We start from the raw sequence: 17,571 nt of genomic DNA, 5'->3' as shown, positions 1-17,571 counted from the left end.
TCAAAACACAGCACTGCACCAGCTACCAAGAAGGAGAAAAATGACTGCTACTGCTCAAACCAGGACAAACTTAAACAGCAGAGGTTTAGACTGGATATAAGGAAGAAATTCTTTACTGTGAGGGTGGTGAGGTACTGGAATGGGTTGCCCAGGGAGGTAGTGAATGCTCCATCCCTGTCAGTGTTCAAGACCAGGTTGGATGAAGCCTTGGGTGATATGGTTTAGTGTGAGGTGTCCCTGCAGGGGGGTTGGAACTAAATGATCTTGAGGTCCTTTCCAATCCTAACTATTCTATGATTCTATGTACAGTAGATGAATAGCTCATATGGGGAGTCCATCAGCTGGGATCTTGACTACTTGTTAAGCATCTGCATGTTTGTCACAGTTAATACTTGAACTATGCTTCCAGCTAAATCACAGTGTCTCTTTCTGTGGATTTTTGGCAGGGGATTCTCAGAGTTGTATGCTGGCTTTCACACTGCCATGTCTCTTACTCCTTCTAGTGCACACTGCAGGTGGTATCATAAAGATACCAGACTTTTCCTTCAGTCTCCCTATCCATAGCTCAATGTCTTCCAGGTGAAAACAAAAAATAGTGGAACAGAAGTATCTAAGGTGGACTAAGCAAAAGCCCTCAAGAGATACATGTTGAAATCCAGCAGAAAAAAAATTTCAATATTGATAATCTGGCAATGTGATTCTTTTTTTCCTCAAACTTGGAATTTGAAGTGCCCTTGAAAGAGAATTTGGACTTTCATTTTTATAATGCAGATTTCTAGTCTTTTCCTAGTAAAAGGTTACTTGGAAATGTAGATTCATGCTTCTCATGAATGGAAGACTTTTTAAGTTGCTCCATTATGAAATATGAGAAAGAGGAATTGGAAAGAACTCACCTCTTCCTCTAGAGGACTGCCCATACCTGTTTGTACCTCCTCTCTTTCACTCATTACTTAAAGCACCTTTTAACAACGCATGCATTTTTCTACAGTCCTTAAAAATTGTGAGAATTGCCCGCTAGTTATGACTTTACAAAGAAACTGTTTGGGTGTAAGAAGTTCTGGAATTAGTTTGTTTAAAATTTAACATTCCAAGCTTCTAGATGCTCTCATGTACTGTGGGATGTGGTGTTGTCTCTGGTCATTGTCTTGGAGAGTCAATGTGCTTCCAGTTTTGTTAGCTTGGTTCTTACTACTGGAATAATTAAGTATCTGAAAGTATTAGATGTGCATTCCTGATGGTTCTTGTTGTTGCTTATCTCCACCTTGTGAAGGCTGCTTTCACAAGCTTCTTTTTCCATGAGTAAGTGATTAAGTGCCAGTCAGTATTGTCTTTAGAGCCACTTTGGAATTCAGTTTTCTGGAGCATGGCAAGCAATATGTTCTTTCATACAGGAATGAAAAGTTGCTGCAGTAATCTCATACGTATTTCTTTTGTGCATAATTCAAGCAAAAATATTGGGAAAGACAAAAAACTGTGTATGTCTGTAGCCTGTTTACCACTCTTTTACAAGTCATGAGTGTTTTGCATATGTGATGTTCACCCAGTGACCACCTACAAATCCTGTCTCAGATCTGTGTGCATTGCACAGTGACTGCTCTGGCCTTTGTGTTAAGCGTGGCAGTGATTGTTTTCGTTAGCTTCATAATTTCCTTATCTTAACTCTCCAATTTCATCAGATATTTAAGCTATGCCTAACTGCTTTTGGCTGTTTTGTTTAACTTCATTGAGGCATGTTTTTTTTAAATCATTATTATTTTAATATGGCTAAGAAAAGAAATCAGATGCCTCTTAGAAAATCTAAATATGTGTGTAGGGAATTTGGCAAAGCCACCATTTCACCAAATCCTGTTATTGTTCACTGAAATCTTGCTTGAATCATGTCTTATAGAAAAAAAAGCCACATTGTAGGCGATATGTTGTGCCAAATATGCTCTTGCCAAACTGGTTAAAAAGTGTCTCTCATTGTCTGCACTGTAATGAATTCAGTAGTGTGTATTACTAATAGAATAAATGAAAAATGTATTCCTTTAACACTGTCATCTTTCTCTCTGACATGTATCTTGAGATGATTTGCAAAATGCTCAGTTTTGTAAGTGGCTTACAAACGGAAATCAGTTAGCCTCTAATATTATGCTGATGCATGGCCAGTTGCTTGAACCCATTAATGAACTAATCACTGATACTCTAGCAAATGGTATTCTTGCTCTTGCATACCATTTTGTTTCAGGTAAAATCAACATTAAAAAAAAATGTATTAAAATGGATCATGGTATTTATCCTACCTTTTTTCTTATATGTATTTTGAGAAAAAATTAGAAAGTTTGCTTCTAAAGCAAAATCTTGTGTGTCTCTTTTTCAGCTAAGGCAAGGTTATTAAAATCTATGCTTTGCTTTTGGCTGACCACTGAAGCTAAATAGCATCTTCTACATATAGAACAATCTTTTAAAACAATACACTTGTATTAAGCACAAGGTAATTTTTCTTTATTTCCCTTACTATCATCACTGATTATGAAAACAGTTTTATGTAAGTACAGATTCTCTCTCCCTTATAATCATCTACCTCCTGCCCGATTCCTTAATTAATGACATAATTCAGTGTTCTGGACATCACAATCTCTTCCAGGGTAGTGAAATATGATCAGAGCTGCCTGGAATGGGTGTAATGGACCCCCCAAGTGAAGGTCGTGCCTCTGTGGTGTTTTCCTATCTGTACAAAAAAATACACTCTTAATCTAGATGATTTTAATTTTTTAGATTAAAGAAAGAACAATCAAACCCCAACCCAGAGAGAAAGAACACACGTAAAACTTCCTAGAAATGGAAAACATCCTGGTTATTCTTCACAAAACTGCCTCGTTTGTCTTGTGGGGTTTTTTTGTTTTTTTTTTTGTGTGTTTTTTTTTTTTTTTTTTTTTTTTAAAGTCAGGCCAGGACAGAGAGGATTCAATGGTAAACCATTTATCAGCAGTTTTGTCTGTCTTTGTCATGGTTTAACTGCAGCTGACAACTAAACACCATACAGCCATTTGCTCACTCCCCACCCCTGCTGAGATGGAGAGAATCAGAAGAGAGAAAACTTGTGGGTTGAGATCAAAACAGTTTAGTAAGTAAAGCACCTACTTGCTGGTGAGGTGGGGTGAGAAGCAGAAAACACCTTAACTCCATGTAAGAACTACTCAGAAATAGCTAACGTATCCCTATATTATCAACACTGTTTCAGCACAAATGGAAATCATAGACCCACTCGAGCTACTAGAGCAAATTAACTCTACCCCAGCCAAAACCAGCACATTACAATTCTACTTTTAAGGGTTTTGGCTTTTCTATTTAAATGTCAGAGGCAGGAGAGAGAGTGGTTAGTACTTTATTCTGCAGATCTTGACAACCAGCAGCTAGAAGCCCAGGTTAAAAACCCACAAAAGCCTAAAATGATCCAGCTTTTCAGTGGAGTTTATCTAAATCACTTATGTTTTCCAGAGTGTAATTTTTCTTCTAGGTGGTAGAGATGTTTGCAGTAGAGGTCTACAATCATTTACAAAGCTCCCCTAAAAGTCTCCCAATCTGTTGTTCTGTAGCTCTCCAAGTTTCAGTCTATTATACAGTGGCATTGTTCCATTGCTTGTATTGAGCGTGTGAATTCATACACTTCCTCAGTGAAAAGTCACTACAGTCCATTGAGGAGCTCCTGAGATTTTGCATTAAGAGTGCCAAGGTACTTTGAATACTTTTTTAACTTCTTTTCCACAGGACATGCAAGATACACAGCTCGTGTTTAAATAACCTCTTTGTAAGGTAAATCTTTTCAGTTACTTTGTGTTATCGATGAGTTTGTTCTAAAGCCAGATGATACAGATTTTGCTCCAATTTACTATCAGTCACTAATCTTAATGTTTACTGTTGATGAAGGTGTAAAGACGAATGATCCTTAATACCTCTTAAATAAATACACTGAGTCTGAAGATAAGTATTGTCAGCTAATTTTAAAGTTGTAAGTAGGCCTGATGAATTCCTTAGAAAATAGCTGTCTAAAACTTATCAAAAATATCCTGTATTTTTTTTCTTTTAGAGTTACTGTTTTTGCTTTTCTACCTGAATATCTTCAATTTAACTTAACTGGTGCGAACAGAGGCAGAGAAAGATTTCATTAAAATGAATGGGAAGTTTATCAAACTTTCTTCTTTCCTCTTTTAAAATAAAAACTGCATCTTGCCGTGACTGTGGTGAGGTGGGTATTAGATTTCTGAGAGGGCAAATGATTTCCCTCTATGCTGGAAAAAGGTTAGTGATATTTCACATGTTGCTTAGATTATTTCCTGGTATTTATAAAATGGGGATTTTTTCTGTCTGTTCTAGGTCTCTGAGCAGGTTTAGTGCTTTTATATTGGTACATAATTTGGATGAAACTATTGCAGGTTTTGATTCCCATTTCTTTTGAGTTCCTTGCTGAGTACTAAATAGCTAGGGAATGGTTCTTATAAAATTATACATCGAAAGTAGTGCACGAGCAATGGAAATATTAATGAACATGATTGTTTTGACACATAAGAATTAGAGCATGTTTAAATATTATACATAGTGTATGAACTGCTGACACAAAATGAGAAATGTGAGATTTATTTCTAGCAAATATTGCTCAACTTTGAGTTCTTCTCAGATTTAAAGAAGTCAGTTTACTTAGATCAGCTTCTGTGGTATTTTAATGTCTCTCTATCACAGATTCAAGGCAGCTAAAGAAATGTGTGCAAGGGTGGTTTAGTGAACTCCAAAGCCTTGTGATGTCTGAATTTTAAAAACCAGGTTAATCCACCCTAATTTGTGCTACATTCCATTTGCATGTTGACAAAATGAAATCTACAGTTGCTTTTTGGCAGCGTTCAAATTTACATTTGGCATATTCTGTTTTTTTGGCATAATATATACTTTTTGCTCTTTTGACCAGTTTTTTTTTTTATGCAAATAACAGTAGAGATACAATGCATTTGTCTGATGTCCTAAAATAAAATGTAGAATTTACAGGGTTGTAAAACCATGGGTTAGAAAAGATTTAAAGGATCTTGAGCCAGGGCTATTTTCAGTTGTTTGTATGGGAATGTGTGGGATTTGCAGGATGTTTTATGCTAAGAGCTTTTCAAAGTGTTTGTTTAGTAACAATGTCTGCTGTGTTTTTGCCATGTCTTATGAACTGTCCCTAGTTTAAATGGCTAGATATAATCCCAAAATTTTAATAGACAAATATTTCCTCCTAGAAAGTGGTAAAATAGCAGTAGGAAAATAAAGATTACTTAAAGGATAACTTCATTAAATTATTGAAATTGACTAGTGAACACTTGACCTGCTTTTCAAAATAGTATTATTTTTTTATAAAACAGTTCATGCTAAAATATGATTATCAGTTCACTCACCCTTCCATGAATAGGCAACTTGAAGCAGAAATGGCATCTCAGCACACTGATGAGACTGATGTTGGATCAGACTGAAATATATAAGTTATTGGTCCATTTAGATCTCTATATTACAACAGAATGTAGTTAGGAAAGATACGGCATCATAGTAGAAGGTGGGCAAATAAATGACAAAAATGCAACATTTCCTTATTAATTTTGTGATCTTCAGTATTTAAGTGAAAATTGCTCATCGAATATCTATTCCAAAGTCCACTGATTTCAAGCAATAGAGTGTCAGAATACAGACAGCCTTACTCTAGTGATTGACATGCATGCAAGCTCTAGGTTCAAATGCTAGATGAAGTAGATCTGGCTCTGTCAAGATTGCACAGAGGTTTTTTGCATTGTCTTGGCTTTGGTCTGATATTCCTCAATCTCATGTATCTGGCATTCTGTGTGAGTATTTGCACAGCCAATAGTTAAAATACATCTATAACAGCTTGCTTTTACTCAACATTTAACAATTTATTCAGCAATCTTAAGGAATTGTCTTTGGAACCTTTCAAGGAGTCTGAAATTCAGCTTTCCTTGGCAATATTTCACTTGAAATAACTTGGAAAGAAAAAACTTATTTTCCTTTATAAACTGCATGCTTTGTCAGGTTAAGTTAATCAGTAAGTTCCACTGGAGAATGACTTAGGTGCTTAATTAACTTGTATGGATTATGTTTTAGACTACACTCAATCTGTGTAGCAGATGCATGTATGTCATGAGTTTATGGTCCTCATCAGAAGTTCCAATGAGAACTTGCTTGTTGAACTCCATGGCTTTAGCTAGCAGAAGCAAAGGCTGAGGAAGATGAAGGTATCTTGGCTGTTACTCTGAGACAGGTTCTTATCTGCACCCTGAAATTTTAAGTATTATGAGTTCTGTAATTGAACAATAGTTGTTGGTATTATGCAGGGACTAAATACTCTTGCAGCTCTCCTAGTTTTCTGCTATATGAGATGGATACCTTCTGTGGTTTTGTTTCCACACTGTTTAAAAAAGTTAGATTGAAAAGGGGAATAATAATTATATGTATGTAGATGAGCAGTTATCTCCTGCAAAGAACTTTGTTGCAGGAGAGTAGCTTGCTTTCTGCAGAAGGTGTAATCAAAACATATGAATTTACCTGTTGCATTGCCTTTAGAGAATTGGTTCATTTTCTTGCTTGAGTCAGAACAGAGCTAGTGGTTTCATGATGAGTTTGTACTTTGAGGCTGAAGTTGAACCCAGGGCACTGTGCTTCAGGGGAACACATCTTCACAAATCAATTAATCTGCTCCTTGTTGCCCCTCGTGGAGGGAGCAGATAACAGAGGACCACGGGCTCAAAGATGCAGCCAGGAGAGAGGTCTGCTGGCAGCAAGGAAGTTTGGTGTTGAAAGCTGTTGGCCTGGTGTGTTTTCCCCATTTTTAATACAGATCTAATCTGATTAGTATGTGGGATTTCTTTGACATCATCATGCTGTTGCTTAAAGGATATGTTTTTCCCTTTGGAAAAATAAGTTATTATTTATTTTAATTAATTAAAATACCCTTCTCAACCATCCAAGCAGAAAAGTACAATGACTCATTTATGTGAAATATTGTGAAAATATTAATTTTTCTTCCTTTGGTGTGAAAATATTAATTCTTCTTTCTTTTGGTGTATTTCTCAATGTGGCATATGTATGCTGTACACAGAGGTTGATATTTGCTTGTTTTGTCATGTACATACAAGGTAACCATAGACACTGACATTAAGCATAAAGCTGTTTTGGTTTTTGTTTAGATTCTTTTTTATTACACCCCCCCCCCCCCCCCCCCCCCCAACAAACAGCAAAACCCAACCAACCAACCCTGTTTATTTTCAGATTGGTTTTAGCTATTTACTGTTTTTCCTCAAATGATATTTTGGTGCTCTTTTTCTGTCTGCTGTTGCTCCTGGTGGTTTGGTGTTTATTGGAACACAGGAATCATGGTGAGGATATTGATCTGTGCTGGTCTTTTTTTTTTTTTTTTCACATGGTCATTTAGATTGAGCCATCTGCTTGCCTAATAGTGGGAATGCTGAAGAAAGGCGTTTTCTTTCAGGCTTACATATGAGTTGTACTTTCAGATAGATGTTATTCACTTCAAAATATGAAGATTGAGCTGTGATACCATCACATTATATAAAAAATCATGAAAAATAAATTATGTTGCTCAAAAATATTTTCTTTGACATTGTTTGCCACTGCTCTAATATTGAAACTGTGGCATATGAAGTGCATCTTTTCTGTAATCACTGCTGCAAGTGGGCAGGAAAAAGGACTGTCTTTATTCTATTAATTTTCACACAGTTAATGTAAAAAAAAAAGCTCTGATAAATGCTCTCTGTCCAAATACTTTGCAGGATGGTTTTGTAACATTGTTGCTATGTTGTTGCTGTGTGTTGTTGATTAGGAGAGGAAGGCACAGTGGGTCCATACAAGAATGTAAATAGAACCTACATAAAGTGAATACTGGTCCCTCCCACTTTAGCTGATTTTTTTTTTTAAGCAAAATTTATGCATTTAAAATAAATTCTTAAGGCTTCAAAGTCTGAAACCAAATGGGAATAAAATATGTTGTTCCCACTCTGACAGAATGTTTAAGTGGGAATATAATGAAGGTGCTAGATAATGTTGTGAATGCAGTTTTGCCTGGTCTCCATCATATTCACAGATTTTTTTTAAGATATTTCATTATTTTATTTTATATTTTAATTTTATGTCATGTTATATGTTATGTTTTTTATTTCTTTAATTTTACTTAATCACTATGGAAGGCACAATCACCTTTGAGTGTAAAGGGAGGGAGTTTACTACTGATAAACTCAACAGGTTCATCTGTTCAACTTAGCATGGAGTCATAAAGGGGACTCAAGCAGGTTTGGTAGAGTGGTGCCACGGGTGAATTTGTTGTTGATGAAATAGCAGTGGAGTCGACAGGGCAGAGATTGCTCTTCAAGGTACTCCTGACTTCTTCCTCCTCTAGGTTGGAGCACAGTTGTTTCCTGGGTTCCTTTGAGAGTCTGGGTATGGGAGATGTCTGACACTGCCAGGTTCTAAGACACTGACTTTGGTGCTCACAGTTGGCCTATCAGGATAAAAGTTTTTGACTGTAGAGAAAACCTGTGCAAACTGGCAAATGAAATACCTAGGATTTAATTAGCATGAATATCATTAATGATGTTAATTTAAATCTTTCAGTAGCTTTGCTACTGAAGAACATGAGTAAATCTGGTTCACATTTATTTTCTACTAACCTGTATCTTGCTAACTTGTTTACTGCTTCATTCTTCCCCTGTGAAGAACTGTAGTTAGATTCTTGCTCTATGCTTAGGAAGACTTCTTGGCATGCACTATGGCTCGCTTTCAATTTTTGTTCTTTGTAACTTTTTAGCCTTCTAGCATAATGTCTCTCAAACTCTAGATTCCCTTCTGATGTCTCCAGTGGAAAAGGGTGGGAAAAGATGTCTGAAGCTCCATTACTGCAAGTACTTCTGCTTGTAGTTACTTCTACAAGTAATCCCTTTGAAATCAATAGGGAATATTCCCAGTAGTAAAGTTAAATAGTCCGAAATGTCTTGCAGAATAAAGCCTAAGGCTGGGAAACATTACAGAATGTTGCATGACTTCATTACAAAGGGCATCACCACAAAAAAAACCCCATCTTAAATAACCACTAATGAACTTCATACAGTAAGTAGTTTTATAAACTATATGATTTTCTAATTGCTCTTTACATACAATTTTTTTTGTTCTTGTTGTTAAAACATCAACATAAATATGCCAGTTTTGAAATAATGCTTGTTTCAAGACCACTTATACATGAGAATATCAAAACTGATATTTGATATGTTCTGTGTGGTATTTTCCACCCTTATTGTCTTCTATGGCTGTTTCCTATCCACCTGTACTACCTCATTCAACTGCACCTGTACTACCTCATTCAACTCCACTTATGACAATTCCTTCCCAACCCAATTAACACCCAGCTGTTCCTAGTGGGTGTGTAGCTATGCTGTCCAGTGGTATTTTTTGGGAATTAAGTAAGTAGCAGAGAAGTGCATGTTTTTTTAAACCAAGCAATGAAGTAAATAAGTACGCTTTGAAAAGCAGCTCTGAGTCTGGACTTCAGTAAATTACAGCTTAATCAGCAAGGCCAAGTTACGTTTGGAAGCACATTTGTAAACTTCAGTAGAAACTGCTCCCATATATCGGAACGTAGGATTTTGGCCTGGCTTTTTACCGCACAGTACATATTTAATGTACTTTCTTCTTTTGACAACATAAATTTTCAGTAGCCACCACTTCTGGTCTAAATTGTTCTCTTGAGTATTTAGAAAGCTTTCTATGCTGCTGGGGAGGAAAAATTAGGCCCAGATTATTCATTAATTTATGTGAAATCATAAGATGAAAATAAAAAAAATCTTTTTCCAAATCCTCAAAGGCTGAATCATGACTCAGTATAAATGTCCATATGCAGAGAATGGAGCCTGAAGCATATGGCTGAAAATACCTTTCTGCCCAGAAAATACAGCTGCAAAATCCTGATTCCTAGCTGATGATACTCTTAGCTGCACCAGCTTGCAGTTTGTGTTCAAGAGGCCACATGTTTTCGTTATACAGCTATGAAGGAAACTGGAGAATCTGTAAAGTATAAAGGAAAAAAGTTCTACTCTTACAGAACTTATTCTATAGTAATTTCTGCAATGTGTAGTCGACAGCCTATGGAAATATAATATTACAAAACTGAAGTGGCAGATATGTATGAATACCATTAAATACAATTTTATAATGAAAATTTTGTCTTATGAAGGTGAAACTTTTAGATCATATTAGAATTCTAAATTTTTTATGCATAGCAATCAAATGACCTCTCTATATTGCCACATAAAGTATAGATTTAAAGTTAAATGATCCAGTCAGTCATTTAGCATTTTCTTAGGGTCATCTTTTGCCAATAACTACAGATGTTTACATATAATTTTCTTGTTTCTGTGTTTGTATTATTTACATTTTAAGAATTGAAGGAAGAATGACACTTTTTAAAACTGTTTTTAATAGCCTTTGTTTATTGTTAATACCTAGTGTTCCAGGCTCTTGCTCTAATGATTTTTTTCACACTGCATTGATAATTAAATTCATTCATTTTCCTGGCTGCACAATTCTTTTAAATAAAAAGTTATGGGTAATAATACCTATTATGTTGAAAGTACAAAGGAGAAAAGGGCAGATCCACAGCTTTTAGTTCAAGGAGAGCCAATGGATTTTCCAAGTTACAGGTTTAAATAAAATCAGAAATCTTGAGTCCTTCAATCTACAATATAGTAATGGTAATGCAGATTGAAGGTATAGCGTTGTTTTGTTTTTCTCAAGCTATAGTGCATGCAATTTTTTTTTTTTTTCCAGTAAAACAGGAGCTGAGGGTATGTAATGTATGATCCATTTAAGGATATTTATTAATAGTAATTTCAGTGTTGGTCCTCTTAGGTGACTGGAGACTATTTGCATGTTGCTGCCTCCTAACTTATACATGGTAGTGGTTAACCTTTTCACACCTCTTCCACTCCCTACCCCTTAAAGTGATGTAATGTCAGTAAATAGGGAAAAACATTGTGAACATGTGACACTTTGGTAAAATAAGATGCACATAGCAAAAAATTTATTCTGGGATTATTTATTTGCTAATACAGCCTCTGCAATTTTTGTCTATTTCATGATATTTTAGGTTTTGCAATTTTAAAATTATATAAAAGGGATATAATTGCTAATAGAAAAGACATTCTTAGCCTCATATTTATTTTTCGTCCTGCTTACAGAACTCCAGAAGAAAAAACATTCTTTAGCCAAATACGTGTTTTAATTGTATTTTGAAAAAAGATCAGTGTAAAAGAGTAAGAATTGATATAATTTAAAATAGTTAATAATCTCATTTTGTAAAATTTGTTTTGTGAGTCGGAATATCACCAGTTTGCAAAAGCAATTCACAGAAAATGTAATTTTGAAATAGTGATAAATAAGAAGCTTGCATGAAAAGTGGGAGAAATCTAGATCAATTTGTAGCTGTTACTTTTCAGCATCTCAGCTCTGGCTTACGAATTCTTTTGGACTCAGTTTAGTGGAATTTTCTTGATTCTTGTCTGCCCCTGAGTACATGATGTTTGAAAGGGTGAAAATGTCTTTCTCTGAAGTAGCTCTTTTTTTTAATACTTTAATAATTTTAATAATTTTATTTTTTAATAATTTTTTTTTAATAATTTCCGTCTGCTTTTTCTCCTCTTTTCTCTTCACCTTTTCCATTTTATTTGTGCTTCTTTTCTTGTTAGATTCTTAGGGTACATGAATTCTGTTTAAGGTTATCACGGCTGGTAGAGTCATTGGAGTAGATTATTGAGGGGGCTTTTGGAGTTTTGTCACTAAAAGCCAGTTTGGAGTTCTTTCTTTCTACCCGTATTCTTGCAGGTGTATGGAGGGTAGGAATGATAACAAAACCACAGGTCTTCATCCTGCTTTCCTCACCTTTTGGAGGGCTGATAATACTACCTTCTCCCCATGCTTTGTTCCATCACCAACCATTAGGTGTTCAATATTGATGATGAAAGTGTGCTCTGGTGGAATACTGCTACCCAGCCATCTCATTTTGCACTGATATAATAAGAATACAGTGTCTCGAGTAGAGAGTAAAGATTTAAAGTTTCCATTATTTCAGGACTTGAAAATGCTTTATTTCTGACACTTATTTAAAATATATCTACTACCTGTATTATCTTTAGTAATTCTCACCAAGCATCTAATAACATTTCATACATATCCTTAATTACTGTGGATGATTCTGTCTTGGGTATTCTTATTTCTCAAACTTGTTAAGAACAAATGAATAACTTAAAGGAGATCTGAGCAATAATCACTGATCCCCAAGCTGAACACCACAAGGCCTGTACCAGTGTCAAGTGCCAACACTGATGTATTTGAAAAGGCAAAGACTGAGATGCCAAATCAGACACTTCTGAACTAAGGAACAGGATACCTGTATGTTCTCCCTACTGTGTAAGGTCCATCACAGAGGGAGTCATGAGGGAGGCCAGAGAACCTTTTTAACTCATCTGCTCACACGTTCTGCTATTATGAGCTCCTGTCTCAATTATTTCTGCTAGACATACCTGAGTGTTTCTTTCAGAGATAAAGACAAGGGTGTTACATCCAGCTCTTGCTTCTGCTCATGTGTTGGTGTAGATAATGAAATCCCAGACACTGAATCTGAATTTGTCAGAAGTTGTTAGTCAAATCCTATAGGAGTACTGAAAGCATTCCTCATGGAAGTCTGGAATCAAAGTAGGTTTTAATCAGCACCATCAAGTTGGATGCATATTTCCTGTTTGGTCTGACTTCTAATGAAAAGCGTATGAATTAAAGCAACTCAATCAGAAAGGGAAAGGGCAAATAAGAGGATCTGGTCTAACAACCACTGGTAGAATCAAAACCAGAAAGAAGAATTTAAGCTATTTTTTAGTAAACATATTGCAGTGTAACTCCAATTATTATGTAGTCTGATATTGAACAATTCTGTTAATAGTGGCAAAAATCCTTTTCTAAATGATACGTTGCAAGTGAGTGAACTGTAGTGAATGTCTCCTTGAAACTCTACAGGGATTTGGACTTCTTGGGTAATTCTAACAGGAAATGTGACCTCTTTATCCCAAAAGACTTACCATCTCATCACAATTCCAAGCATCCTTGAGGTCTGGCTGAAATTTCTATATGAACAGTTCCATTTTGTCATATCCTGTTGTGCTTAGAAGAGTGAGAAAGCTGAAAATCGCAGGTGATTTTGTTACTGATTGCCTTTATTTTCCTAATGGCTGAAATTGGTACACACTCTATGGGATCATTGTCCTGGGAATTTCCTTAAGGATGACTTATAAGAAAGTGATCTTACTGTACAAAGTTGCTAACAAGTGAGGAAAAGTGAGCATATGTGAGAGGTCCCTATTGGCTGCTGAAGCTTAATCCATCTTCCTCTAATGCTGCGATCAGACTAATGTGGTGGGCAAATTTGTATCTAGACCATGTGTGTGTATATATATATATATATATATATATATGTATATATATATATATGCTTGTTTCAAATTGTAGTTTACTACCTTTTGTGGAATTATTAATGCTTTAAATACAGTATCCAAACACCTGCTAGTGAACCTTTTGATTCTTGTGAAAAGAATCAAAACCTCTTGTGGGGAGGTGTGAATTCTTCTCTGCACCTTTTCCTATAAATAGCAATCATACAATTTGTAAAGCTTGTCTGATCTAAAACCATGGCATCTTATTATGAAATACGAGGAAATCTCTGTTCACTTGATCCATCGAGAAGAGAGGGAGAGAGAAACAGCATTGAACAATTAAATGTTGCTGCCTTCTCTGGAAGGTGTGAACCAGTTATTCACCTCCTCCTGCAGCATATACGTAGGTGGGAAAGGCTTACTACAGTAGCTGAAGGTCTCTTCTATCACCTGCATTTTTTTCATGGAAAGAGGTTTGGTTGCTATTGGTTTCTTCCCCACTTACACAGTTAAAGATCTTTTTGAAGTCTGACATTGGCTCCTACTGAGGGGAAAAGCTAAGGGGCCTCTAAATGTCTGTGCAACAAGCCCCACCTGGAAGCCTGTGCAACATTGTTGTAGATGCTTTTCTGCAGCCTTAGCTTTCCTGTCATCCTGTGGGACATGCCTGGCCTTATAGGGTGATTTCTGTTGAGAAACAGTAAGTTCCTTAAACAAAAAGAAGTCTATTCCCACTTGCAGGGTTCGTAAAATTGGAAGTACCAGGACTGTATATCTCACTGTTGCAGATATTCTTTAAAAATCCTAAGTTTGCTTCACAGAAATGTGCGGAGATTTAAAGAAAAAGGAGATGCTGGAGAACCCTTTGAGGATTTCACATAACTCAGTACATTTTCCAGGCTGAAATATGATTTATGTTGCTACATATCTGTGAAAACCCAATTTTGATATTCAGTGCTGTGTCTGTCCTAATAACTAGTTTTTTTCCTGGCTTCTTCAACAGAGAGAACTAAGAAACAAGAAGAAATGATCTAATCAGTGGTAAAATCACAGTGTAGTTTTACTTAAGAGGAGAGGATTACTACAAGTCTTGTTTCTTGGATGAGGGAGTTTTGTCGACTATGTTATTTTTCTACTTTTGCAAAGACATATGCAGAAAAAACTATACACTGCATCCTTTCTGCATTCATAAATAACAATTTTGGATGTTTTAGGTTCTAATAACTTATGCAGACAAAGGCAACTCTAGTAAGAAAGATGTTTGTGTTGAAGGTATTTATGTAACTATGACTGCGTATGAGAGATCTGTGCCAAGTGATATCTTTCCCTAATATTTCTAGTACTCGTTCCGTGTTCCAGTAAGTTGGTGTTTCAGTGTATCTCTTGCTTCACAATTTCTCAACTTTTCTTTGTGAGCAATGAATGTCAGTAAAAAAGGCAAAACCATTCCCCAGCAAATTAACCTACTTAAATCTGGAAGATAGATGAAAGTGTTATTCTTCCTCCTATCTAGAGTCTTTTTGCAAAAGTTAAAGGAATAATATAGTAATTTGCTTTATGTGAGTGTAATGCACTATTTTGAACAAGAATGTATCAAATTCCTCTCATCTAAAGTATCTGGCTAATAGGCTGTTAAAATGATTATTCCATCAAATTATATTACCAGTTAGCAGTTAATGATTAGCATCACATGGCTTATACTCAAAGTTTATGCTTGCATATTTTTTTAAATGCTAAGTTGTTGTTTATTTCAGCCTTAAGAAATATTGGGAGTATGACTAGCAGAAAGAGAAATGGTCTGTGTCTAAGAAGCAACTGATTGTTGTCAATATGAAAAAGTCTTATCTTTTACCTTTATAATTCTAATAAAGAACATTTAGGAATACAATTGACAGCTGAATTTGTCCAATGAATATACGTTGCTTGCATACAGTTCCAAAAATACAACTTCAGCTATTTCAGAAATAAATTCTCTTTCCCAGTTTTATATGAGCTTTATAAAATTAGGTCAAAGGAATTTTCAATTGAAAACAGTACTTTGTCATATTATCTACAGCACATCTAGCAAATTTATAAATCTAGTGCTCATTTGTGTAAAGTTCCAAATCATAACGAATGGTTTAGACACCATTATCATCTGTTTCCTACAGGTGTAGCTGTGGAAATCAGTGACTTCAATCAAAAGCCTCTGTCAAGTTTCACCGCACTGTCATTTTTTACGTTCTGGTTTTGCTGAAATTAGCAAAAAAAAAAAAAAAAAACAACAAAAAGAAAACCCCGACAATTCTTCAAGTGTCTTTACATCACTTCTACCTTTGGGTGGTGCTTTTGAGCAGTGCTGCGCTGTTCTTTCTCTTCAAGGCATTTAACTGCATTCATATTTTTACACTTTATACTAATACAGTATTTCTTTCGTGATATTATGGAGTTAAAATTGCACTGTGTGTTTTAACACACATTACAACAACCTCTTAAGGCAAAAAAGTAAATTCATGCAAATGAGTTATGGAAAGTGGAAAGATTTGTGCTGCTTCATTCATTGCAGAAATAGTTGTTGGGAAACAGGATTTTTCCTTCTGTGGACCCTGTATGCTTACTGTGTCTCATGCAATTTGTCCATTGCTAATAGTTATCTTTTGAACAGTAATCTTGAAAGGGATTAGAAAAAGTTATGAAGAAAGATGATGTGGCTGATACAGCTTGATTTACATTATTTCATTTGTTTCACTTGTGTCTTTAAATATTGTTGATACAGCTCATTTGTGATACATCTCATGATACTTGCTTTGCTAGTCTCTGAAAATTAGAATGAATGAAAAACTTTATATTACGAAGTTATTTCCTCCTATGTTTCCCAGTTTTATAGTGCTTCATATTCCACTGGCTTTCTAGACATTCCTACAAAACACTGCAGTTAAGACCCAGTAGTATTCAATATAACAGTGATCGCTTTTGAAGAATTCCCTGTGTATTAGAAAAGTGAAGTTATAACTAGTGAAGTCACAGTACCTTGTGAAGCTGAGGCCAGGGTTTCTCCTGTGTTAGTCACAGGAGCAAACTACCCACAGTTCCCTCCATGTCTGCTTGCAAACTGGCAAGTCTCCATGACCTGAGAAACCACTTGTTGTTATTGTATTTTTCACTTTCAAGTGTTTGTGTGCTTTTTGTCTTAATGTTACTACTGTCAGTTCTCATGTAACTTTTTTGAAAAATTTTAAATGGCTCAGTTTATGCACATTTTATTTGTGTTGAAGATGGAGATGTATTTTTCTTCTATTTTAGTCTTCATTGAAAAGGCTATGAATTGCAAATTAATGATTTCTTTTTTAAAATTTGAACAAATATATATAAAGCTATGATAGAATTATAACTTTTATTAATTGTGTCTGCTGCCTTTCCAGTGTTGGCATAGGGTTCCCTTCTATGTGAAGCTGAAACCCTGTTTGTATTTCCACTTACAGTACTGTCCTGGAGAGAGCAACTAGAATAGCAGGACTGCTGTGATTTCATCTCATGTTTTAAACTGCTTGTGGGCCACAATTAAATTCTTAAAGGGAAAGCTTCTGAAAGGTAGAAAACATTGAGCTTGTGTATGATTAACTTTATGGGATTCAATTTCTAATGTCTTTTTCTGCAATTAGACAATGACTACAGCTTTACACTAGGTTGCACTGAGCTGAGGTGGAAGCACACAGTAACTGCTCATCTATATCAGGGTTTGCAGGATAGGGCTCGTGTTTGCATTTGGTAATTCTGTAACATCAGCCCCATTCTGCAAGACAGCAGTTCTTTGTTTTTTGGCCTTGCTGAATTCAGCTTCATGTTAAATGATCTCGCCTGTTTTGTTCAGTAACAACCCTTTGAAATCCATCTTAAGTGCTTTGGTTTACTTTGTTACTGCTGTTTAAGTTAAATCTGAAAATAATGTCCGATTCCTTCATCCTCCCTAATGATATATGAGCCTTTTCTGGCTTTTTTTTTTTTTAATGGTCAAAATACAAAGCATCTGCATGCTGTAATTCTTAACACTAAATGATGTTTAAGAATATTGAAAAGTACTTAGAAGAAAAAT

Source organism: Melopsittacus undulatus, chromosome Z (assembly GCF_012275295.1).
Source record: "Melopsittacus undulatus isolate bMelUnd1 chromosome Z, bMelUnd1.mat.Z, whole genome shotgun sequence".
Lineage (NCBI taxonomy): Eukaryota > Metazoa > Chordata > Aves > Psittaciformes > Psittaculidae > Melopsittacus > Melopsittacus undulatus.
The sequence above is the reverse complement of the archived record's forward strand: the minus strand, read 5'-3'. Positions refer to the sequence as shown.